This window comes from Stegodyphus dumicola, chromosome 7, assembly GCF_044657685.1.
Source record: "Stegodyphus dumicola isolate Sdum_Otavi_A_Nest chromosome 7, ASM4465768v1".
Classification (NCBI taxonomy): Eukaryota; Metazoa; Arthropoda; class Arachnida; order Araneae; family Eresidae; genus Stegodyphus; species Stegodyphus dumicola.
This window is the reverse complement of record NC_140774.1, coordinates 124,994,498-125,021,285: the sequence shown is the minus strand read 5'-3', so window position 1 is coordinate 125,021,285 and position 26,788 is coordinate 124,994,498. Positions and strand designations below refer to the sequence as shown.

Here is a 26,788-nt window from a genome sequence, read left to right as displayed (position 1 = left end):
CCCATCACGACTGATGTGATGAATCTACATCACACCGTGACCAACACCTGGAGGCGAGGACCGAAAGTGAAAACGTCATGAAGGGACTGATTCCCTCTCTCACTCAGCTCATTTCATATTCGGTTCTTAAGCGGCGTGACTGACATTTTGCTGCCCAGCGGCCCATATTGGCCTTTTTGTGCTTTTTTTTCGTTCAATACAACACCATGCAATTTCAAGCATGTGTGTCCATTTTTACGTCTCTAACTACATTATTCCTGGAATTATTGAATTTTATAATGTTAAGGAACTTTTGCGTCACCCGGTATATGTATACTTCTGGTGCAGCCGATTGCAATCAAAAAGTGAGGTGCACAACTACATGCAGCCCATATACAAAAGTTATAGCAGTTCCACGTACAGTTATAGCAGCTCCATATACAAAATTTCAGTGTTCTGAGACTACTCGTTTTTGGGTTGTGCGAGATACATACATACGTAGTACAGACGTCATGAAAAAAAATATCTTCTGAAACCATTTTAAATCCATTTTACAATCCGTTTTGGAAAAAAAATAGTTCTTACGTACTTTATTCTGTTCGCACGTACAGATGTCACGCAAAAACACCGTTCGAATGGATTTGAGAATGGTCAAAAATGGATATTTTCGTTGAAATGTCATACTCGAAATTTTTTGTAATTACAGTTCATCCTTTACTTCGTACAAGGAAGTAAAAATGAACGAAAGGCTGAGCGCATGCGACATCGAATTTGAAAAAAAGACAAACTGATTGATTTTTAGCAGACATGACTGCCTAATTGAAGGAAATGAACCTGAATTAAATTTTAAGACCAAACGCAACTAATAAACGTTGTTTTAAAGAATGACAAAATCCAAAATTAAACTAAAATTGTGCCAGTCTCACTTCAAGAGAGATAAACTAATTTGTTCAAGCCTATCTGGATAATACCATGTAAATAGTGTATGAATGAAGTTTATTACAATTATATGACTTAAATTTGTTATAAATTATATCAGTTAGATAGATATCTTATTTAAATTGTAAGCTATGAAGAAGAGTGTTAGCTACTTTCAATTCCTCTACTTTGATAAGGAACTACAGCTATAATTTGAATATTATTAAGTTAGATACGAAACAACGGAACATACGGAACAACATTCTAAGCTCGAAGTATTTGCCAGGCCGCTTTATTTCATTTGCGTTTAATTATTCTGGAAATAGAAATATACTTATAATGTGAATGCTAAGCAAAATATCTTGTATCACAGTAAATAACATTCTAAGCATCGATTACCCGCCAGGCCGCATGGAAGTTAATTTAAATATCTTGTAACTCTTACATTGGCAATATCTGCCAAACCGTGTATATGTTCTGGTAGCGCATACGTTGAAGAGACATTAAGAATGTTGGGAACGAAGAATGTTGTATTCCTGTGTACCTTTGCATTATAGAAATCGAATTCCATTCTTCAGATTACGGGATTCGTACAAAAATAAATGCGAGGAATGTCTTCAATTTCTTACATCCCCCCCTCCTCCCGCACTTTAAACGCTACCTTTTCAAATTGGTAACAAATCCCCCCCCTACAGCTTTTAGATTGGTCACCATTTTAGATTTATTGAAACGAAAAATCCTTGAAATACAATTGCACTTTTCCCAGAAATTGAAACTTTCTTTGGTCTTCTATATAGTGAGCTGATGTCGTAACAACTGTAAAAAGAAGAAATATCTATAACGTTTTGAAAATGTTAGGAAACTTAGTGAGAAAACACATTGTAAAAATTAAACTATAAATTTCCCCGATGTTAAAAAACAAACAGTATCTGAAAATTTTTGTTTTTCTTTAGAAGGTTGGCACTGAAATATGTTATGAGCAGCAATTCTGTACATGAAAAAATTATTTTATATTAGAAAAAGGGGAAAAGTGTGTGTGTCGTGGATGCCTTTAGCTGACCAATCTTCACGCTTAGAGGTTGTTAGATATTGCCATACTTTTTTTTAATATGCATTATGCTATTTTTATTTGGGATGTAAATTCATGAAAGTATCCGTGTAAAAGGTATCCGAATGAAGATATCCTGTAAAAACTGTTACAGATTAAAGCTGTAAAATAGGTTTCAGATTTTTTGTTCATTTTTTTGCTCCTTATGGCATGTTTATTCGCAAAGTTTATATGAGCGTTCAAAACACAAAAATACTCAGTATTTGTAAACACTGGAAAATATCAAAATATTCAATTTAATAATTTTTTGATCCGAAACTATGGATGGCAATGATTTGTAAAGCAGTTGAAATGAAATCCTGAATTTTAAAACTTTTCTTTTGGAAAAGAGGTAAGTTTATATAAATATATATATATTTGAAATTGTTAATTTTAGGGTTTTAGTAATATAATAAATAGCTTGTGTCCTGTTCAACGTAAGTAAGTATTATTATTATAATCTAAGTTTAGCATTTGCATTCTGCGAACTGTTTTTGTGGTAGTTTTAAGATACAATGAAATGAAGGAGCTTTAAAGCACGGTTGCCTACTTTAGTTGCTATTTATTGTTTGTTTAGTTATTATTTCCAGCTTTAGCAGTGACGTTATCATCTATGTTAATACGATTCAGAAAGGCGAAGAGAAAAAAGGCGAAGAGAAAAAAATATGTGTGCCGTTGATACATTTAGCTGATCAGTGTTTATGTTTACGAATAATGTTTTCGAAAATGAGAGTAATCAAGAACATTTAATTTACAACATTATTCGTTTCGTTAGAGAATTCGGGGCTTACTAGTATATATGCTGATGGCTGAAAAGAATAAAATGAGAAAATACTTTAATTTTTTTATTATTAAATACATATTTTTGCTTCAATTGATTACGTATGTATAATTATTGAGTATTAATTTGCAGCTTTGTAAAAAAAATACATGTATTGCTCCAGTTTATTACATTTGATTACTGTCATTTGAATGATTCACAGCTTTGTAAAATGTCATTCTACTATTTTAGCTTTTTAAAATTTTAAATCAAGCTTCGGACGACTGGGCCAGTTGTTTAGTTTGGTTAGAATAATACGATATCGGCGCACCTCCAATTTGTCGGAACTGTCTGTGTTTGTCTGTTTGATTGGTAAGCTGGAGAAACAGCAATCAATTCCCTTGGAAAGGTACATTGCCTACCTGAACCCTGGGAAGAATCATATTGGTTGGATAAATCCAATTGCCGCCATGCTAAATATATTAGAAAATTGGAAGCTATTCGAATTTTACTGCAATTGGAATAACTATTTTTGTGCAGAATATAGGAAGTATCTGTAAGGATATCGGATTTTGGTGACTGTTTCCAATCTCGAATTCTATTTTCTGAGTTGTATGGGAGTAAATTGGAAATCACTGAAGAGCCATGCAATTTGTTGAATTTGAGGATTACCTTTTTATATTTTGGTGCTTGTTACGGTAAGTTTATTAATATCGCTTTTGATTGTTTCCTTCTTTTCCCTGAGCAAATGTTTTCTTCTCTCATTGTTTTTGTGCTACATTTCGTATCTTATATTTCTCCCCCTCCCGTCTGTTGTACACTTTTTCTTTTTTTTTTTTTTCTTCATCCTTTTCAAAATTTCCTGCGTTCCATCCACATTTATTTCTTTTTCCTATTTTCTCCTTTTCCAGATTAGATTGACGTTTCGCGACTATTTGATACTGCTGTGGCGACTGGATGACAATTTATTTTTATTATTGAGCTTCTGATTTGTGTGTGATTTAATCTACTACATGCGTACTTGTCGCAAGTTTTCATACATCCAGTATTTTTATTCAAAAAGCTGAAAAAAATTCGTTCACACAACTTGAGATTCTTTATTCTTTATTATAAAAGGAAGCAGTATTTTGTCATTTGCTCGTTTTATATATTTTTAATTCAATTTTTGTGTTTATAAATTCTTCCCCCCCTTTCTTATACTATTTTTTGGCTTTTTTTTAACCACTGAATTCGCATAAAATTCTTTTATTTGTTAATATTGTTTTTAATGCCAGCGATCCGCCGCAAGTGCACTGGCTGCACACACTCTGACCACCATGAAAATTTAATCTATCCTTTGCAAGCTAGTGTTTCTCTACAGTTTACGCTATTTGGGATAATAAAACGGTCAGAGGAGTCTGACTGCTAGCCCGAACTCAATATTCTCAGTTCTCGCGTAAGACTTAGAATGTTATTTCAATGTCTGCCTTTTCCTTGAATTATTTCTAGCCGTTTAATGTATTGTCTGTGGTAAATGTTTATAATAAATTACCAATTCCTTTCTGTTTATCTGGTGTAAAAGATGTCAACATCATTTAAAAAGATGTCAACGAACCCGTAGCCCGCAGAAATGTAAAAGGGAAAAAGTGTAAAATTATCTTTCATTAAAAGGTAAAGAATTCCCCCCCCCTTTTCTCAGGAAACTTTCTAATTTGCTTTGTAATTTCTGTTTAAAAGAAAAGTACCATTTCCTAGTTTTTAATTATTTTATAGTTAATAAACCTAAATCATTTATATTCATTTATATTATCTACACCAGATGAACTCTCGCTATGTGGGGAGGCAGCGTAAGCTGCCATTTCGTACCAATACATCCATAATCTCTTTCTCTCAATGCCGCGGCGTGTCGCAGCGGTTACTGACAAACGTAGAGGCAACAAGTAAATAAATACAATAAAAAAAAAAAAAACCCTCAAAAGTTAACTGTGCTTTTTTCCTATTAATGTAACAGCTTGCTAATATTCATTTACAGTGATACTCGGTATACATCCGCTTTGAAATACGTCCAGCTTCGTATACGTCCTGTGTTTGGAATACGATTCGAGCTCGATGAGTCGCGATTGCGTATACCTATTTCAAGACAATGCTACGAATGTCCATGTGCGTCAGAACGCCTGTTGCTACTGTTCAGTAAACAACCCGCTCTGTAACTCTGAATTTTCACGCCATTTGTGTTTTCTGGCGTAATTTTTTTGTAAATTCGTGAACAGTGAGTTTTAAGAAAATGGGAAGAGGAGTTAAGGAACGAAGAAAATGGTTAGGATCAGATTACCGAGGAAGTGAAAAAAGGACGTTATTGAAAAGTGTGAAGATGGCTTGCATATCCGGGACTTGGTTATTGCATACAGTAAGCCCTGAACAACGGTATCTATGATTGTTAAAAGCAAAGGCGCTTTCAAGTAAGTTAATGTTGTGAAGGAGATAAAATCAATCACCAAAGATCAGAGACGTTAGCGCATGTTAAGGAATCTCTTTTGATATGAATAACAAGAAAACATTTATGTACAATTATTTCATTCGTTACAAAATTTATTTCGCCCACTGCATTTGTATGTTTGTATTAAACAGTGTTGTAATAATAACAGTGGATTTTTTTTAATAAGAACGGATTAATTATTTTCCTTTTATTTTTTATTGGAAAAATTTGGATCGGATAAATGATGTTTATCGGTGTATTAGCATTATAATATACCGCTAGCCATATTAGCTTTTAAACACTTAAATATTAACTAGCTGATTTGATTTATAGGACATTTATCGTTTTTACTTTAATCCTATTGGTTTAAGGTTTTGATAATTTTAATATATATATATATATATATATATATACATACATACTTGAGGAGCGTTATGTGATAATCATTTGAAGGGATTAGTTTTATTTTCCCTTTCCATACTAAAAATAATAATATGCTTTTAATAATTCTTTCTAAACTACTTCATTTCAAAAGTAATTCTTATAAGATATTTTCCTCAGGCTAATGACGCTTTCACTTGCATAACATTTAAGCCAATTATAGTATTCAGATTTTCTAACTTAAGTTAACGAATCAAAATGAAGTGAAACTAAAACTTGAATCTGTCTTTTCAAGACCTTCGTGATATGGCTTATATAATGATTCTCCGCTTGTCTCTCTTGCTAGCTTGCGGTCGCCGCTTTACTTACGTAACTACAAATACGCCATAAAAATGCAAAAAATTATTAATGCGCCAGTTAGTTATGTGTGTCATTACCTATATGCGTCATTTCAGTCACTATGCGCCAGTTAGTTAAAATGTCTGTGCTTGTCAGAAAATATAAGTATGTGCCACGATTGATACAACATTTATGCATCGTCACTTTGTCGTCAGATCTAAATTATTATCCTGTTAATTTGAAAACATAATAGAAAGCCTAAAAACATTATTACATACTGAAAGTAATGTTACTTGCCATATTTATTAACGGTTTCCTCCCTCACTTTTTCACATAAGCTTTTGAAATTTTTTCTATATTTAAGTAATTTTTCTTTCTCTCAAAGCGGTTACAAGCCGAGCTTCTCTAAATTTTAAAATCGTCCATGTAGGTGTTGTTTTTGTCGAAGACGATGGCGACGACCTACAAGTTATAGCAGACGACACACAGCAGTTCCAGCAACACTGAATGTTTTGAGGTCTAGGATGTAGCAGTGGGTAAGAGAGAGCGAGATTCAAAATTTAGGGAAGCAGAAATGAAATATCTTATTAGTTAGTTATATTAAAATTAATATTACTATGCATTCTTATTGGAATGTAGGTTTCTGTTAAATAAATAATACTGATAGTAATCGGTAATTTATCCATGAATGCTTTTCATTTATTATGTTCTTAATGTAACCACGTCCTTCGAAAATTAACTTATTTGCATAATTTTCCCTTCTCAGTTTTCATACGATAAAAGTTTTAAAAAAAGAGGGGGGAATATGCGAGTATATACTGTGTATATTGAAAAAGGAACGATACATTTCTGTTATTTCTGTTAAGGTGTAATAACTTGATAGTTATAGTATTATCTCAAAAATAATTTTGTCTATCTTGGTGGTGATATTGCGTATTAATAAAAATTATTATAAATGCACTTATTTTATCAAATTTGTCATTCCACGTATTGAAATACCAGTTTTATCGTGCCCGTTGTTTATTCATGCCTTGGCTGTATTGTGTATAATAAGCAAAATAATAATGATAATCTTACATAGAAGCATTCTATTTATATTTATAAATTTTTAGAGTTTAATGTTTCGCAGAACGCACGAGCGATAGTCAGCAATCAATACTCATTCCAATAAATTCTCAAGCAACTAAAGCATTAACATAAAGCTTTTAATTGACATCCGAAGTTTCGCCTCCGAGATTTAATCTTTTTGCCATTCAGGATGTAAGAGGAATAGGAGAGGGAAAAAATTCTTTCAGTATAAAAGCAACCGATTCTTAATTACTTTTCCGTGATTTAATTTTATTTAAATAAAAAAAAAAATTCTCAAACATTTCCCCCGAGTAATTAAATTTTCATTAACGTACTTCCATGCAGAAAAATTTATGCGGAAATAGATTCTTAAATATCTCAAAAAGAAGTTAACGGTGCGCTCAAACTTGATACTTTCATATATCTTGCTGTTTATCCTTTTTACCAATATAATATATATAGCATTAACTAATTCCGTAAGGCCTGACTCGGCTTATTTTTAATTGAAATGAAAGCTTCTTAGTCAGCGTGGTGGCATCAGTTCTTGTCAGTTAGCAAAAGCAAATAAGCTGTTCCTCAAGTATAAGATTTTAATTGCTGTGAAATAGCGCTTTTCTATCCAATGCCAAATGCTGCCGTGTATTAAAGAAAAAGAAAGAAGAAGAAAAAATAATGGTTAAGAAAATAAAATTTTGAAACTTTTCACAGAAATCGTTAGGATTTTTTTAAATAAACGTCAAAAGAATCCTAGACACTGGAATAAAAGTTTTAATTGGTTTATACTCTTTCTAGCGTTAAATGTTTATGTCAAGGAACAACAGGCTGTCAGAAATTTACGTTTAATTTTGGTGTTCTGTGAAAGAGATGTCTTAAATTTTAAAGTTTTAACCCCCCGATATGTGTTGAGGGGAAATATATAAATTGATGGATTACTTTTAAATACCTTATTTAAAAGTAGTAGTTTTTAATATTGAAGATTCGCGGAACTTAGTTTTTCCGTTTTGTGTTAGCGTTAAATTACGTTATGCTGTCACAATATTTATCATATAAGCCTCGTAGAATGTAGTGCCACAACACGAATCGTAAATTCTTTCATCCGCGCGACATGGCAAATTGCCAGTTATCAAAGATGTCGTCACTTGATGTTTAATTTATCTGTCAAATTAAAAGAATAAAACTCATCAGTTAACGTTATTTCACTCACCAATTATGATACTTTTTTATAGAGGATAAACACTAACTGGAAACCCTGAGAATGTAAAAACAAAATTTATGCCTATCGTGCGTTTTGCAATTATTTTTTATACAAAATTTTTTATTTAAGGTATTATAAGTCTTTTAGGCAATGATGGCAAAATTTTTATTTCTTTTTGAGACCTAGGCTATTTCTTTTTTTATTGTTTCTATTGTTATTACTTGTTCACATCTTTACTACAAGTTATTTTACTATAAAAAGATGACGTAAGAAAATAACTTATATCTACATAATATCAATCTCCTTACCTTTGTTTTCTTGATAAATAATTTTAATTTTAATTTAAAACTCATTATATATATTTGCACGCATAAACATATTTGTATCCTCATATCACTGAAAACAATAATTAACTATTAATAGCTATGAAAAGGTATATTTCCTTTGAAGTGTGTTTATCAGAAGATTTGTTGATTATGTGCTTCTGCTAAAACAGAGTATCTGTAATAACTAACTTCCTCTGGTGAGCAAAGAGAAACAGATATTTTGTTGAAATAGATAACAACTTAGGAAATTAAACAACTGTAAATAGCTCAAACCGTCTGAAGTAAATCATTCACCGATTCTTGGTTTCAAAATAATCACATTCATCAGGTTGCCCAGCGATTCTGGAAGTTTCGGGGGAGGGGACCGAAAACTTCCAGAAAGTCTACAAATTGCCAAATGTCAAATTTCTCACGAGCGATCACCGAATGATGGGTTTCAGTGACAAAAATTGCCCTAAGTCTGAACTTATATTTTAGCTTCTAATTCAGCTATTTAAATGCCAATCGATCGGAATTAAAACATCTACATTATTAAACAGGAAAGAAATACTTAAAACACTTGGCCACAAATTTGATGTAACCTATAAACGATAAAATTGTTACATATAATGTACTATAAAAGTGAATAAATACCGCTCAACCGGGATAGTGGTTAGTGACTGCCTGGGTTCGAATCCCGAAGAAGGCATGGGTCTGTGCGGCATACGGGCACTTCTAAACTTGTGGCGAGCCGAAAGTGCTCTCGAGAGGTTGGTGGTAGGGGAAAAGGAGTGGGAAACCCTCAAACAAGTACCTCCGGGGTGCCGTCCTTCAAAATTCAGGGCGGAACTGAGCAAAGTCATGCTGCCATTTGTATGGTGCCCAAAGCTCTTGTCAACAACAGACTCAATCTTGCCTCCTTTCCAAATGTATTTCGGGGGCTTACTGTGATATCAGACAAACGAGATTAGTCACAACAATAATTAAAATAAATAAATAAAATAACACTGCGTAACTCTAAAAAGTGCTAAGAAATTAAATGAGCATATATATTTGTAGCGCCGGACGGTATAATAATAACTAGCTGAGGTTGATTTATTTCGATGCTATTAGATTCAGGTTTGAATCTTGAGTAAGGCATGGGCATTTATAGATCTTACTGCCTTTACTGTATGGGAGTACTTAAAAATCTGTCGAGTTGAGAGTCCCATCGAGAGCTTATTAGTAAGACGGAAAAAAAAAGGAGGTACGAGACAGTCTGATACCATCCCTGACGGACTGTCTGTCAAGATTGCGATGAAGTGTACATACATTGCCGTTGTGGTCTATTCTTTAATGAAATAATCCAAAACAAATGGTATATTTCACATCAGTTTAGGAAATAACGCTAATAATAGTAGTTCTGTAATTTCTGTGCATAATTGCATGTTTCATTGTTCTGCAGAAAAACAAATTGCAGAAAAGTTTGAAAAATATTTTCATATGTATTAGCGAGAATTTTCTGTCGAAGAAATTTTGTTTTGGGAAAAAATTGATAAAATTTTGAACTTGGTAGGGAAAAGTTTACTTTCAGTCTGGAAAATTTTGATTACAATCCAATGCTTCGATCAGAGGCTAACACTTCGGGAATGATTCTACCGTTAAAGTAATTAAAAATCATTAAAATACAGGATTTTCCTTTTCTTCCGCAATTAATATTCCTTTTCTTCCGGAATTAATATTCCTTTTCTTCCAGAATTAATATCTACTTATTGTCGTTTTATAAAACTATTCTTTACTATTGGGTAAAACTCACCCCGAAAAAGGATTTTAGTTTTAAAGGCTCTGACGTTTGTTTCTTCATTCTTTTTCAGCCTAAAATGATATAAAGAAAGTATATATATATATATATATATCATAATGTTAAAGTGTATTTCGTTCGAACAGCGTTAAGAAAAATGAATTTTAGAAAGAAGCTTTTAATCTGTGGATTACGACAGTATTTCATCATCACTGTTCGATTTTATTTTGGGTGCAGACGATAGTCGAGAGTTACAAATTTTGCAATCGCAAATGCTATAAACTGTTGGAAACCAACTTCCATTCTGATACTCCTGGTATAAAATGTAACCATAAGTACAAATAAAATGATTGGTTAAAAGAAATAAAAGTTTGTTCCGATAATGAGCTCTACAGTTTTATTATATCGAAAGGATGGGAATAATTTTAAGCATTGTTAACTGACATAAAGCGTCCTCTTACGTTTCTGTTCTTTATTTCTGAACCGAATTTTATCAGCAAAATTCTTTGGAAGTAGGAAAGGGTATAAGGTATTTCTCCTGTCTTCTTAGCGTGTCTTCGTGGTGTGATGGTCTGCACGCTGGACGCGTATTTCAGAGGTCCGTGGTTCGATTCCCGGCGAAGGCGTTGCTCATTTTTCAATCTCTTTTGCTTCCAAAAAAATCCCTAACGTCTTTACGAGGGAACTTGGCGTTCTTCCTTGGATATCACGGGATTTTCCTTGGAAATATGTTTTCGAGAATGACTTCATTTGTAACACATCAGTTATTCTACTTCCCTATGGATTTCTGTAATATTATTTGTTTATAGCATTTACTGGGTATTACTGGGGTATTTTCTCTCCTGCCTTTTTTAGCGCAAGGTTTTGAGAATTTTTTTTAATATTTACGTAATTTTCTCTTCTTTAAGACGTTCAGAAAGCGAGTACCCCTGAATTTTACAGTGAGTTCGTCCACATAAAATGAAGAGGGAGAAAAAACACAATGGATTTTTTTCACTGTTATTTGATTGAAAGCTGCTGAAATAAGTAGCAAATAGAATTAAATCTTATTCATTTTTTTAATCGCTTTTTCTTAGCTTGTGGATTTGGTATCAATTGCTTGAGTGAATTTATTCCGCTAGAGTGTGAATGGAATTAATTTACTCACATCCAAGGGTATCGAATCGCAAGGCGAATTTAAGTAAATGTGCTGGAATTTGAGACGACTTTAACATGAATGGCAGGTTAAAGCGATTAGTTCGTGCTATGCTTGCAATAATGTAAAATTTCTGTTCTCTTACTTTTTTTTACTGTTTTATTGAATTTTAGAATGGAATTAATAATTCTTTATTAAACAGTTTTATTCCTTTTGCAAATGGTTAGCTCTTTGCCTAAGAACTGAAAGAAAGGGAATTAAAATAAGAACTCCAGAAACGCATAAATAAAGAAAGGAATTGGTGATTTAATTTTAAGTAAGTGGCAACCTATAAATTGAAGAATAATTTTAAGTAAGCGACTGCATTTAATGCAGTTAAAAGTGTGAAATGAGATAAGTTTTCCTCCAATTTTCTTTTCACTTGCAATCGAATTATTTCCAGAGGTAAAAACTTAATGGCAACAGCTCCGATTTTATTTGTAAATAAATATTATTTAATGATTTGTGCAGAAAATGATTTTCAAAGGATGAGCTCATCAAGTGTTTCTTGGTTTGTAACTGGGCATCATATCTGACAACAAACCTACTTTCAAACTCCAATTTACCAAACTCAGATAGGTTAGCTAGAGAGATATTTAACATATGACCTCTTCTCCGATCGGAAAACATAGCAGGCTTTTCTTCTCAGTATAAAATATCATATAGAATAATCCATCCAGTCTTAGTTTACGTCACCCCCATACGGGACATGCTGAAAAACAAATCTGTATGAAATATAAATTTTGTAAAATAAAGCCAGTACAGAAATAGCCAGCGCCCTTTGCTTTATAAAAAATAGCACATTCCATAGCAATTTAAAAACCGAAACCATCAAAGTATATATTTCCAACATTTTGCACAGTTTTTGGTAGATTATTAAATATCCTCGAAGAACTCAAAATTCTCAATTCACTCCTTTTATTACAATTAGCCTGATTTTAATGCGCCATTTTGCCGTCTTTCGCACAAAGAAATTTAAATGTTCTTGACGTACATGCCATTGATAAATTTTGCTCTTGGCATGTGCAGTGGTGTAGAGGGGGTTACTTCCCGGAACTTCAAAATATTCTTGTAGTATGTAACTTTACAATTTTTTAGGCCCCTACGTTATACTGTCAGGACATGTATTATCCAGGAATTCATTCGATGTGGCAACAGAAAACATATATTGTTTTTAAAATTATAACTGCAATTGCTTAATGAAAGGGAGCATTTTAAAATCCGCAGAGGTATTTCTTAATAAATTATGTGTTTATTTTCAATAATATATCTTATCTAGTGTATGTAACTTAATTTATAGTGTATCCAATTCGTTATTTATATGAATGGAAATCTGCTGGGTTTATCTCAGTAATAAAACGTGTTACGAATCAACTCAGAATTAGAATATTACACATTTCGTTGATTTTATTCAGAACTTACGAACATATTTTAATGAAATCTGGTAAGGACATAGGATGATATAATATAAAATAGATGCATACAAATAATACAAAATAGATACATATCCATACAGAAGTCATGGTACACTCGCATAATCGGTCGTAAGGCTCATCCGTGCAGGAAGGTCTAAAATAAACGTTGCAGGATCCAACAAAAAGTTAACCTAATAGCAGGTAAGGTCTATAAAAGTCAAACAATTCTCACAGCCTGACTTCCGGAAATGAGCCCGAGTCACTATGGGAAGTCAGTCCTACTCCTGCAGCAATGCTGTTTTCAAGGTTGTGAAAGGTTCTGGAAGTTAGCAGCTTTCTTCATAAGAGCATCACAGACATGTTATTTTGGTTTAGGCCTGCAAATTTCTTTGATCAGTTGATCCAATTAATGTCTTCATTTTCCATAGAGATCATCCATCTGATTTACCCTATTGGATGAATGTTGTCGTCCATAAAAATAAACTGATGGTTTACTGAAGCCCTGAAAAGGCGAACATGAGGCTCTGAGATTTCACCTGTTTATGAAAAGAAGACTTGCTGTTTGTATCCCATTCACTTCCGAGTACAAGACAACTTGTTCAGCATAGTACAGAGAATATCGACTATAGACTAAGTATTTAGTGGGAGATCATTCTTTTAACAAATAAATCTCGACTCGAACTAATCACTGATTCTCGATATGTCTTCCTCTGAAGAAAATTATGGATCGGCTAGTTTTCAAACATCCGAGAACGAAACCAGTATGGGAGCAAAGTTTCATTGTCTAGGCAGGCATCATGTTGAACGCGCTCGCAGACCGTCGTATCTTTGATGGAGACTGTGTAACTGCAGCGTTATATGGAAAAATAGTTGCTTTTTTATACTTGGTCATGAGTTCATTTTGTGGATTAAAACTCATATCCACTTAAGGATGATTTTGCGGAAGTTTTCTGGAAAGTGTGATATTAACTGGAGGAATTGGCCAGCCAGATCTCCAGAACTAATGTAAACATATCTGGGACATTCTGGGTAGGGCAAAAAGGGTTAAAAGAATCAAGGGATCGGCATTTGATCAGGCATAATTAAGATCCCAATTGATTATAAAAAAATATTTAAAAAGTTTATGATTTGCTTATTGATATAAAGCTGTATCAATTAATAAGGAAAACATAATATAACAAATAAAGGGAAAATACACTAACATTTAAAAACGTCAATATCTTTTTTAAATATGGAAGTTTTTATGCCATTGTAGGGTCATTAGGATTTTTTTAGAGGCAGAAGAGATGAAAAATAGCAAACGCCTTCGCCGGAAATTGAACCACGGACCTCTGGAATATCGGCCCAGCGTGCAGAACCACTACACCACGAAGGACGCTAGGAAAGTGGGAGAAATACCTTATACCATAAATACAATATGAAAAAAGTAAAACGCGGGAACACAAGAAAACACAAGTTAAAAAATAGCAAAAACGCAAAACTATAACGTAAAACAAAAAAGTGGTTGAAGATTTTAAAATTAAACTAAGCAATTTTATGCTAAATGTATGTAATAATAAAACTCCATAGTCAAGATTACACTTGAAGTTCTAATTGTATGTTCTTTTAATTTTTAATGGCGACGGTCTCTTATTTGAAAGTACGTGGAATTAAATCCACAGCCCCGTTGTCAAGTTGTTTTTCACGCCTTTTCTACACGTACAGTTTTAGAATGTTCTGACAATATTTAAAGCGAACTGGATTGGCTGACGAGGCTGGCGCATTTCTTTGAAGCTCCGCCTTTCCAGAGGCTATAAAAGGACTCGCAAAAGAATATCGGGGGCTTTTTCTTAAATGTCACGATGCAGTAAACTTCATACAAAAAGTCATTAGTAATTCTTTTTATTTACTCCGGATATCTGATTTTGTAACTGCTATTTCTCCTGAATAATAATAAATGGATCCTGTTTTTTAAACTTATCGTCTGGTAATTTAAGCTACGACTACATTTATAATTCTTCACAAATTCTATTTATTCCGAACAAAAGCTGGTATATCACAAGGATATATATATTTATAATATATATATATATATATGTATAAATTTTTTTAATTACATCGGTACATCAAGAGGAGCCATTACATTAGTTGAAATCGAACTTTAATGCAATTAGAATACAATTTTTGTTTCTGAAAATATTGTTACGTTTTTAAAATGAAAAATAAAAATAAGGTTGAGAATGTAATTACTTACTGCCCTTGAAATTTCAGTTTTAAAATTGAAAAAATTATTAAAAAAATCTGAAAGGTTTCAGATTTTAAATTGCGTCCAAAGGGGCGTTTTTTTAAACATTTTATGCGTTACCTTTATTTATTAAATATCATGTTCTTCGCACTTAAACCATAAAATTCAGTTCTTTATCAAGAGCAATATTATCGCAAAATAAAATTGAGCATATCTTTAGAATTTCTGATACACAGGTTTCCCTCGCGGGAGATAAAAATGTTTTTCTGTACAACGTTACCACTGCTCTCTTTGAAATCCTTGAGTTTATTAATCAAAAGCTCTTTAAAGTTTTACAAAATATGAAATAGATAATAAAACAAATTCCGAATTTGGGCTTCCCACATGGCCATATTCGCAGTAGAATTACGTCCTTCAAAATATGATGGCTCTGTGTACCGTTGTTTTATCACAATGCGAGAAACATGCATACATTTATGCTGATTCTTCATTATTTAATTTCTTCAAATATAATGCAGGGCTAGAATATTTGGTGGCAACAGTTTGAAAAGTTAAATGGACATTCAGAGTGATTCGACGCAAAATCACAGAACGAAAACAATAGTTCCTTAGGGAGAAAGCCCTTTGGACTAAAAAATAATTAAAATTAGCCATTTTTTCATAACTTTTGTTTGTATTCTTAATCTAATTGCTTTAAGTTATTAGTCTGGAATTATTTGTATCATAATTATGCTGCATAATGTACACTATAGAGAAGAATAATATAAGAAGGCTTATAAAGGAAAAAAGTACTTTGAAAGGGGTTCAGTATATGAAGGTTGCGAATCCCTGCTTTATTCACCGAACAGAAAACCCAGTATCATGAATCATTATTAAAAAGTGAAAAAAAAATCTGTAAATTTGGGTATTTAAAGTTTTTATTGTAAATCATTCCATTTTCAGTAAAGATTAAGAATGCCCGTGAAATTGAGGTTAAATAAACATTTAAAAATTATTCTCTCTTAAGCCGATTGTGTAGAATTTCTGAGGGAAAGGATTATAGGAAAGCTTACATTTAATTATCAATGGAACGAGCTTATCATCACTAATTGGAAGCATTATTAGGTTCTTAATATGAGAGAATTTGAGAAATAATTATGAATGTTTTACTTTCAAATTCTTTTTTTATTTGTATAGAAGATAATTGGAAGTTTCCAAAGCAGATAATGATCAATTAATACAGTTGAAAACGAAAACGATTGTATACTGCATTTAAGTTCGAATGAAATATTATTTAAAAGAGGGGAGGTTTCAGTTGCGATTGTAATGATACAGGTAAAGTATGAAGAGAAAACAATCAGAGCGAAAAGAAAAATAATGATTTCGAACTTACATTTCACCCAATAAAAATTTATCCAAGAAGAATAAAAAATTGTGCGCGTTGCATGCGTAATATAATTAAGGGAATATTCAAGATGTCTCGATATCAAAGTTACCAACGTGTAGAATGAGTTGGGAGTGCGCATACAAGTGAAAATCACATAGCATTGTGCGATTAATGTAGCTAGAAAATATCAGAAATGAAAGACAAGACGTAATGAATATGCATTTTAGTAATGAATGCACACTGCGGAGGGAGGGGGAACATTTCTGTATCTCCCGTCCTACTGGGCCGATTGACGAAATTCAACTTGCGTTTTTTTTTTTTTTTTTTTTTTGTCTCCAAAGCGCGACTTAGGATATGTATTAGATTTATATATGGCGTTGTACTAATATAGGTATTTTGATACAAAATCGGACTTTTTCTGAAATAACATACCAGTTTTTTCCATATTTCAATTCTACGACTCAAATTACGCCAAACTACCAAGTTTTGTAAAAATCGCACAAGTAGTTTTAAAAAAAAATAGCTCTCAAATTTTAGCTCCTTAATGTTAATTGAGCTTGGTATATATTTATTAATCTCTCTTTTTTTATTAAGTTTATTTGATTTTTCCTTTCACGTTTCTAAATTCAGATTCATTGCAAATAAAATTCACCTATTTTTTATGATTTATTTTAAAATTATTTTTATAAATTTTTCAAAAAAAAATGTTCAATTGTATTCTATAAAAGTTTTACCATCATCTTAAAGTAGACGTATTTCTAAGCATGCCTGCAAAAAATTACAATTTTTTATTAAAATTTTCCGGAGATATACGTGAACTTATATATTGGCGCGTTTTGAAATTTGGCATATTTGTTGAAAGCGGTAAAACATCAGATGTAGTTTTAACACTTTGCTAAAATTATTTGGAAAGTACAAAGAATGGGACTTTTTTTCGCTGATGCACAATATAAAAAGATAGGAGGGATGTAACTTTTTTTCCCGATCCTGCACAATTGGTAGGAAAGGAAAATAGGTTGCCATATATTAAGAAGTTCGCCAAGTGAATTATTGTTGACGCAAACTGAAAAAATACGCCAAGATAAATTTTTGAATTTCTCCGTAAATCTCGCACCAAATTTTACAAAATTGAATATTTAGGCATAATTTGAGTCGTAGAAAATGGAAAAAAACTGGTATGTTATTTCAGAAAAATTCCGATTTCGTGTCAACAATACCTATGTTAGAACTAGGCTATATAAAAATCTTTTATATATCGCTTTCGAGACATGAAAATCGCAGTTTGAATTTCGTCAATCGGCCCAGTAAAACGGAAAATATAGAACTGTATTTTTTTTCGGGGGGGGCAGTGTATGCCAATGCCAATGATTTAAAAATTTCGGAGTTCCTATGGTTCAAAACCATCTACCTCCACATCAGAATTACTAAAAGCGAGCAGAAATAGGAAAAATTTGGCATAAGTGATTTACTTGATGCACACTAGAGGGAGCCACAGGCTCGAGAAAGTTTAGGGATAGAGATGAGAAATAAAAACTTAAGTTTCATAATTTTTTTATAAGTTTTAAGGTTTTTAAAATTTTTTTGTATTTTATATTTTATACTTTTTTTTGGTTTTTTATAATTTTTTTATACACAGTACAAACACTAAAGCAAAAAGTGGATAGGAAAGATTTTACGATTAATAGGCTCATTGGCATGTGGCTTGTGTTGGAGAGTGCAAATAATTATTGAGATCGCGATGAAAATATTCTTAGGCAGATTTGAAATCTGCGGGAGATGTGATTCTTAAGTAAACAGATTGATAACTTTGCTTGAAGATCTTGATAGTAGAAGCAGAGGATGAAATAAGCAATTATATGGCAGCTCGCTGAAGAGACGTCCTTCCTTCATGGCGCGGGAGCTGGAACTGATGTTGAGAGGGCGTGTCTTGCCCTTTTGGATGGAGGGTAGATGCCGAACTCTCGGCCAATCACGGCTCTCGGTCTCTTCTGTGAGCTGCGAATAGCAGGATCGTATGCTGGAATCCGCTGAAGTGCTCGGTTATCAATCTGTTCAATTTTGAGGAATAAATTTTGACTAAGCTTTTTAATATGGTAATCTACAGGTTTAATATTTAGGTCCGAATGAATCACATCTGTACGGACGTACCAGGCTGCATTCAGGGCCATACGTAGGGTCTTACTTTGAAAAGATTGAAGTTTTTTGACATGAGTTTTTGCAGCAGTACCCCAGATTGTACATGCATACATGAAGACAGGTCTTATAATTGATGTATAGAGAAGAATTTTATTTTTAATTGACAGTTGGCTCTTACGAGCTAAAAATGGGTAAAGTTGGACCCTAGCACCTTTCGCTTTATTGAGAACACTTTCAATGTGAAGGCGCCAGGTTAATTTTGAATCAAGTACAACTCCTAGGTACTTGTAAGAGTTTGACCAGGGAACATAATCGTCGAAAAACTTTAAATTAATGGAAGGGTACGGGAGGGGGCTACGTTTGAATATCATAGCAGCACATTTAGCAACATTAATTTTGATTTTCCAAGTGATGAGCCAGTGCTCAAGGCTAGAGAGATAACTCTGAATGGTTTGGACCAAGTTTTCGAGGCGTTTGTGTTGAGCTAGGATGGCCGTATCATCTGCATAAAGTGCAAGAGTGATACTAGGTGATTTTGGTATGTCATTTATAAAAATGTTGAACAAAATTGGGCCTAAAAGTGACCCTTGGGGGACGCCGCTGAGTATAGGACGGGGTGCCGAAATGAAAGAATTAACTCGTACAGAAAAAGATCTATTAGTGAGGTACGAGTTAATTATATGAATTAAATGGGCCGAAACGTCAAGTCGTATGAGCTTGATAATAATTCCTATATGCCAAGTCCTATCAAATGCTTTGGCTATGTCAAGAAATAAAGCGCCAGTAAGCATTTTGTTACGAAACCCTTCGTGAATGAACTCCACTGTCCTCAGCAGCTGGTGCGTGGTGCAGTGTTTTGCTCGAAATCCAAATTGTTCATCAATCAGAACGTTGTGATTTCGGAGAAAATCATTCAGGCGTTTAAGTAACACAAACTCGTACATCTTAGATAACGAGGATAGGAGGCTGATAGGTCTATAATTTTGAGGGTTAGAAAGGCTTTGGCCTGGTTTTGGAATAGGCACAATAAGTGCTTGTTTCCAGCTTTGAGGAAAATAGCAATGCTGTATCATAAAATTAATAAGCATTACTAAGAAAAATAGATAGTTGGTGGGTAAATTTTTAATCATACGATTTGAAATAGCGTCCATACCAGGGGCTTTTTTGGGTTTGAGCTTGGTAATGTATTCACTTACCTCGCTCATGGATGTATAGTGTATTTCTCTCGCAAAGGGCGAGGAGAGGAAACGTTCAACATCTTGTGGGAAAGACTTTGCGCTGTTCGCAAAAATTCCTTCATTATGTGGTGTAAATTGAGTTTGAAGAGAATCCGCAATTAATTCGGATTTCTCAGCGTCTGTGTGAGCCACCGCTGCGTCCGTAGCTAAGGACGGAATGTTAGATTTGTGTTTGCGTAGGCGGGCTGATGCGCGCCAAAGACTGTTATCATTGGTCGTTAAGGACTGAATGTAATTCGTGTATTGTGATTGGAAGAACTGGTCACATGATGCCTTGATCTCATTTTGGAGAGTACGGAGTTGAATTTTTAAGCCAGGATTTCTATTTCTCTGCCAAAGTCTCCGTACTTTGTTCTTTTCTTTAATTTTGAGTTTAATTTCTTGAGGTATTTTACGAAAATTGGGTCTGAGGGTGGGTTTTGATACTTCCTTATAAGTATCAGTTAGGGTGTTCGTTAATTGATCTACTGCTTTGTCAATATCATGGCTGGATTTAATTTCGAGGGAGGGTATGCTTTTAGAATTTAATTTAAAGCGAAAATTGTCCCAATTTGTAGAGACGAGTGCCGGAAAATTTTGAGTAAAAATAGTACAGCTAAGGTCGATGGTTACGGGGTTGTGATCTGATGATAAACAATTTTCAACAGTCACTTGATATCCAAAAGGGATGTTTCTAAAGAGTGCCAAATCAATAAAAGAGGGGGCACCCCGTGAACCATATCTAGTGGGGGAATCCGGCGCAATGATTTTAATTTGGGCGCACTGAGCCCATTTTAGGAGGCCACGACCAGCAGGGTTTGATCTATGGCAACGCCAATGCTGGTGGTGACAATTTAAATCACCAGCTATGATAAGATTATTTGAAAAATTGAGCAGTTTATTAAAATCGACCACAGGAAAATTTCCACCTGGTGGAAGATAGGCAGAGATCATGACTAGGGATGGCGAATTTTGAATAAAAATTTCAATAATTGTTGCTTCAAGTTTGCTCATATTTGGAGTGTCAATTCTGCGATGCGGGATTGAATTTTTTATGTAAATACAAGTGCCACCATGATAAACATCACGTGTATTCGAAGCTTGTCTGTCATTTTTATAAAGTGCATAATTTACAAGCTTGGGAGCTCTCCCTGGCTGGAGTTTGGTCTCTTGGATAAAAATGATATCAAAATCCTTCTCTTCTACATAGTCTCTAAACTCATGAAATTTGGAAAGGATGCCATTTGCATTCCAGGTGCATAGTTTAAGATTTTTCAACCCTTTCAAAGTATTGAATTTTAATGGATGTGGGAATCAGAGAATTGGAGAGTGACATACCTCTCAAAGATGTAGTAGGCCGCGTCAGCACCAGATGGAGCCACTCTGAGCTGCGGTAAGGCGTTTTTGAATGCCAAAAGTAATTTGCTCTGGTCAATACCAGGCTGGTTAGAAATTTGGATTATAGCCAAAAGGATTTCGGTGCAATTTAGATTCGAATTTACTCCAGTGGGGACCGATAAATTTGGAATAAGTGGGGGTGCAGTCTGTTGCATACCCGTAAGGGCAGCAGAGTAGGATACTCCAGGACGAGTATTATTTGCACTGGGAGTGTGTGCAGCCGGCAGTGTTGGAAATGAATTGTGTTGTATATTAAATTTGTTCGTGTTGCCAACGGTCTGACTGGGTTTTGTACTTGGCTTTGGTGGTTGACGATTTTTGGATCCAGGGAATCTTGGACAGGATCTCCAGTTTGCTGCGTGGCTCCCGGAACAGTTGGCACATTTGTTGGGTTCTTCGAAGGGCTTGGTGCATTCCTTCGCCTGATGCGGACCAGCGCATCTAACACATCGTTGGGGTAACGTACAGACCTCCGAAGAATGAAAGAATCCCTGGCAACGCCAGCATTGTGAGGGACCTTTCTGCCCTTTGAAGTGCTCCATCACCACTTCTGTGCCAAGGAGTTCGGTGACTGAATAGATTTCTGATGCTTTGAGGCTATTGTGAATTTGGAGATAGAAGAGTGGCATAGGCATTTTTGTCTTGAATTTTTTCAGCTGCGATATCTTATGGATTTTAAAACCAAGTACTTCGACCGCAGTCTGCACAACGTGGGCAGTATATATCTACAAAAGTAACAGAATTCAAAGTAGGTGGGCGAACTGTCCTCAACGAAGACTTTAAATCTCCTACAGGAATACAGACAGTACTGTTATAGATTTTATGTGAAGTTTAGAATATTCTGGAAGATTTCGGGCATGTCTCAGACTTTCCGGCAGCTTTAGGAAATCCTCCACGAAGGCATCCCTCCCTTTAAGCAGATAGTCCTCGTGTGCTTTGCCGTAATTAAAAAACCCAATCCAATCTTCCCGGCAGCTACTGCGATGCAGGGAACCAATTCCTCGGCTCTGTCAATGAGGGTGTCATACAATACTATTTTCTTATTTCTCTAGACAAGATAATCAAAGCATGACACGTCCGTGAATGGAGCAGGCCAGACCAGACTTTTATGTCTGATCCACTGTTACTCAGAGGTAACGTCTTAAGTTGTTCCGTTTACCCGATTCCTATCAGCGAAATCCTCATCCTCATAAATCATCCATCCTACTATCTCTGCATTCGTGCACGAAATGGAGCTGCGACAACCGAGCAACGCCGTCTACCGCATCGCAAAGTATTTCCGACCGTGCTTTGCTGTGCAATTCCAAGTCATCTGGATTTATCTACCTCTCTACAAGTTTGTAGCACATGAGATACCCTGTGTATATATAATGTTTATGAATATATATATATATATAATGTGCTTAATTTAAAAATTAAAATATAGATTAAAAAAATGTTTTTTCGAAATCCCTGTGAACTTTACAAAGAGAGCCCGCAACCTTGGGCTGACCCTCTCCGATTAAATTTTGAATACTTATGCAGAAACTTAAAATCATCTTATAGGGTATTTCTCCCGCCTTCTTAGCATGCCTTCGTGGTGTACTGGTCAGCACGCTCGATGCGTATTCGAGAGGTCCGTGGTTCGAGTCCCGGCGAGGGCATTGCTAATTTTTCATCTCTCCTGCTTCGAAATAACCTAATGTGTCTGCAATGGCGCCCGAACTAAGAAAGATGATGAATGATGATTCTTCACCACCAGGATTTTGCGATTGGGTCTCTAAACCCCAGTCGCCCTTTAAAAGGGGGAGTATTTAAGGTATTTCTCCCGCCGCCTTAGCTTGCCTTCGTGGTGTAATGGTGAGCACGCTTGATGTGTATTCCAGAGGTCCGCGGTTCGAGTCTCATTCCTCATTTTTCATCTCTCCTGCTAATGAGTCTATTTTTCTCGAAACAACCTAATGAGTCTTCAAGCTTGTAAGCAAAGCACAAGTGCGCACATCTCAACAATAAGCTAAAAGATTAACCTAAAGTTCTAAATAAGTTTATATTATTTAAATTTCTTTCCATGTCGAGTCCCTTGTTTGTGTTGTGGTAAAGTACTAGTGATAAGGGTTAAAGTTAAAATTCTGAAGTAGGTAGTCTTTTCTTTTTTTTTTAATTTGGTTTAAATTTCTTTTTATTATTTTAAAGGAAATTAATGCATAAAAATTTTTGGAGAAATAAAGCAAAATCTGTCATTCCATAGATTCATATTGATTTTAAGGTTAGATTTTTTGTAAGACCGATAAATCGAAAAAAAAAAGTAGTACAGTATATTAGCCTTGTTAGTTAGTAATTCTTAATAATTTTAAAAACTTACTATGTTTTGTGACTTGCTGATTAATTCTTCATCAATGTATTTCAACAAATGAAATACGTATCAAAGGACGAACGACAAAGGTAGCTGATTGCTAGCAATTCGATAATTCCGTGCGCGATTCCTTATGACTGAAACATAATAATATATTTATAGAAGGTCTCAAGTTATGGAGTTTTAGAATAAATTATAAAAATTAGATAAAATGTATTTTAAAAAAGCGGGTACAAGGAAATCCTTCCTGTGATAGTATCATTAAATATTCCTGAATTTTAAATGCAATATTTCTGAATATATTACAATAATGTGCATGCTAGAAGTGTAAAATAACGTGTGGTATTTTCGTAACGCAATGCGAGACAATTATTTATTGTCTGTTTTCAACACAAATGTATGCTTATAACTTTATGACATTTTAATCTTGGGCTATCTTTTTGAAGTATAGTTTTGTTCTGATACCTGAGATTTCAAATTAAAAAAAAAATTATGGTACTCTTTTTTTTTTCTTTCACTTCAAAGTAATTTAATCGCTTTACGTTTGCTGTATTATTAATAAAGTAAATGTTGACTGTCTGTCGAAGAATAAATTTCCCCGGGGAAATTCCCAGTTTTGCATTTTTGTGCAATATCTTAACTGAGTTAAACAACGACCCTTCATTAGCGTATCGTTATTGAATAAATTAAAAACGTTCATAAAAATAAGGAATTAAATCAACTTTTTAATTTATCAGTTACTTACGCTTATGATTTTTTTACCCCCTTTAAGAATTAGAAATATTAATTTCTTAACTGACGGCTATGAGTTTTAATATTTATGTAATACAGAGAAGGTAAAAATAAATTTCATTAATGATTTAGTTATTTTTCTAAGTACATTTTGCATAATAAATAAGTTTAAAGGAATGAGTGTGTTGGACATTTCTTTTAGAATTTATATGTGTGATCAATTGCATCGTATTTAGTCGAAAATAATCCCCTCTTTTTTTTTTTGTTCTGTATTTTTGTTTTAAAATTTGGAAAGGCTTTATAAAATTTCATTGATAGAAGGGAGTTAAAACTGAATACATATACATTATACAGAAATTAAATTGCTTAAATATTATACAGAAATTACATTGCTTAAATATTAAATATTTTACAGAAATTACATTTCTTAAATATTAAAAAAATTATATAGGCGATTAGTGTATAAACTGCATAAAATAGCCATCTCTATCTGAGTGATTTCAGTTTAGACCTTCCGTCAGTTGCCAAGTGGTTTAAGACTGCTAAATACTGGTAGTACGAATCAGGCTGCATGTTTGGTTTCCATGGTTTTCCTTATGTGTAACGAGATGACGATCCAGTTGGTCGTTAAAATTCCTCCACGAGAACATTCCTTCTGCTAAGCAAATAGCCTCATGTGCTTTGTCATTTTAAAAACCTAAACTGTCAGTTGAGGTCAGTATTCATTGTTTTGGTTATTCGTGTGCCTGAGAACAAATAGCCGATAATGTATCATTAATTGTTCCTACTTGTTGTTCCATAAGATTGTATTTAATTAAGTAGCTTTCCTTTTACTCTATTCAGAAAAGAATGAATTCTAATTAGAATCATTCATTCAGAATCTCTCTCTCGTCAAACATTCACTTGTAATTTTGTTTCTTAAAATTTATCCTAAAATGTAACGGAAGACTTAAATTCGAATGGGTCTTATCTTCGAGTAAATACGCGTGTCTACAATTAATAGTTTCCAGATCTATAGAAGTTAAAACCGACTGTCGAGCAAGAAGGTAAAACCACAGAACTTTGCTTGTTGGGAATTATGTTCCGATTCCTCTTGGTGGAAAGACGTGGTTGTGGATTTCTGAACAAGTTTGTCTTAGAAACTCTTCCTTGAAAGCATTTATTCTTAATGGAAGTTATTACCTTATATTTTATTGTAATTAAATGTGCATCTATTGCACGCATTAATTAAATGTGCATTTTATTGTAATTAAATGTTTGAAATCTTGTTAAGTGTTTTCAGCGTCTGAGGAGCAGTTAGAGCCACTCCTAAATTATCTACGATTTCGTAAATAACTGATGTAGTCATTTAACAATCCGATCAATCGCACTCTTTTTCGATATTTTCGCAGGGTTAAGAAATCCCATCTGTGTCGTTCTAATTCACTGAAGAATGAATGATAGAGGATTCACATTCTACGATCTTCATTCAGTTTTGTGAACCATTTTTATTGGTTTAAGTTGTGCTCAGTAGAACGCTCGTTGAACCTTCAGCTGTGTTGTGAATTTCGGACATCGGACATTGTTGGTGGTTCTTGAGGGATCAGTCGCTACGAATTTTGACCTCTAGTTGGCGTTGTGTTCTGAGGCCTTTGGATGGAAATAGAAAATTAAGCGCTTTTGCGCAACTTAAATTAGTATCTAAGTTAAACAAACATGAAAATGTTATCTTCTATATGGAAAATGCAAAAAAAATATGCAAGAAAGCTGTAAAAGTCGAGCTGGTGGGTTTCGTTCACTAACGGCAGAATTGGAAGAACAGTTTCCCTGGCGCCAACTGGCGATTGGAAAACGAGTTAATCTTAAGAAAGTCTTCGGATGTCAGTGTCTGGGCTGAGGTAATTTTATTCAGTCGTTTTTACGTATGCGACACTACGCATCAACTCCAGGGACTTTGAATATACCGAAAGCAAACACCGAGGTCAGTTCATCTGGAATGCTAGAATTTGCTTACCATCAGTTACTGGCAGAATATCGATATTACAGGCGCTACTGGACAACTACAAGCTTAAACCTTGTGCTTCTTACCCACTAAAATACAAGTTTCACCATCCTGTGAACTCGTCTACTCTGTTCTTTACTAGTGTTTTCATAGCTGTATTGGGCAGTGGATTTAAAGTTTATTTCTTGTATTTCTTTCAAGTGTGTGTTTTTTCCTTCCTCCTCAAATTCTAGTTTTGGTTGGTGTAAGGAAATTTATATTCACTAGAATTCTTCCAGCCAGGTGCTGGAAGTATTCCAGTAGCGCTTTAGTAATCCAGTGTAACAACTGCGTATCTATCTGCTTAGCTTTAGATTGAAAATATACAAAACGCAATTCATTTGGATATGTCCCGAAATTTATGCAGTGAAATTGAGAACGTTTAGTTACCACTGAATGATATTAAATTTATTGCCATTTTAGACAGTAGGGATGGAAAATTAATGCTTGAATTAAATAAATAATAGTAATTAATCAGATAAGAATTTCAATATCGTCAATAGAATG

At 34.0% G+C, this 26,788-nt stretch overlaps 1 protein-coding gene across 4 annotated transcripts in view; it reads left to right on the top strand.

Moving 5' to 3' along the window:
* The window catches only part of LOC118196772 (tyrosine-protein kinase transmembrane receptor Ror2-like), a 452,306-nt gene that overhangs the window by 328,948 nt on the left and 96,570 nt on the right, over positions 1–26,788 (top strand). The gene's annotated exons all lie outside the window — the stretch shown is intronic.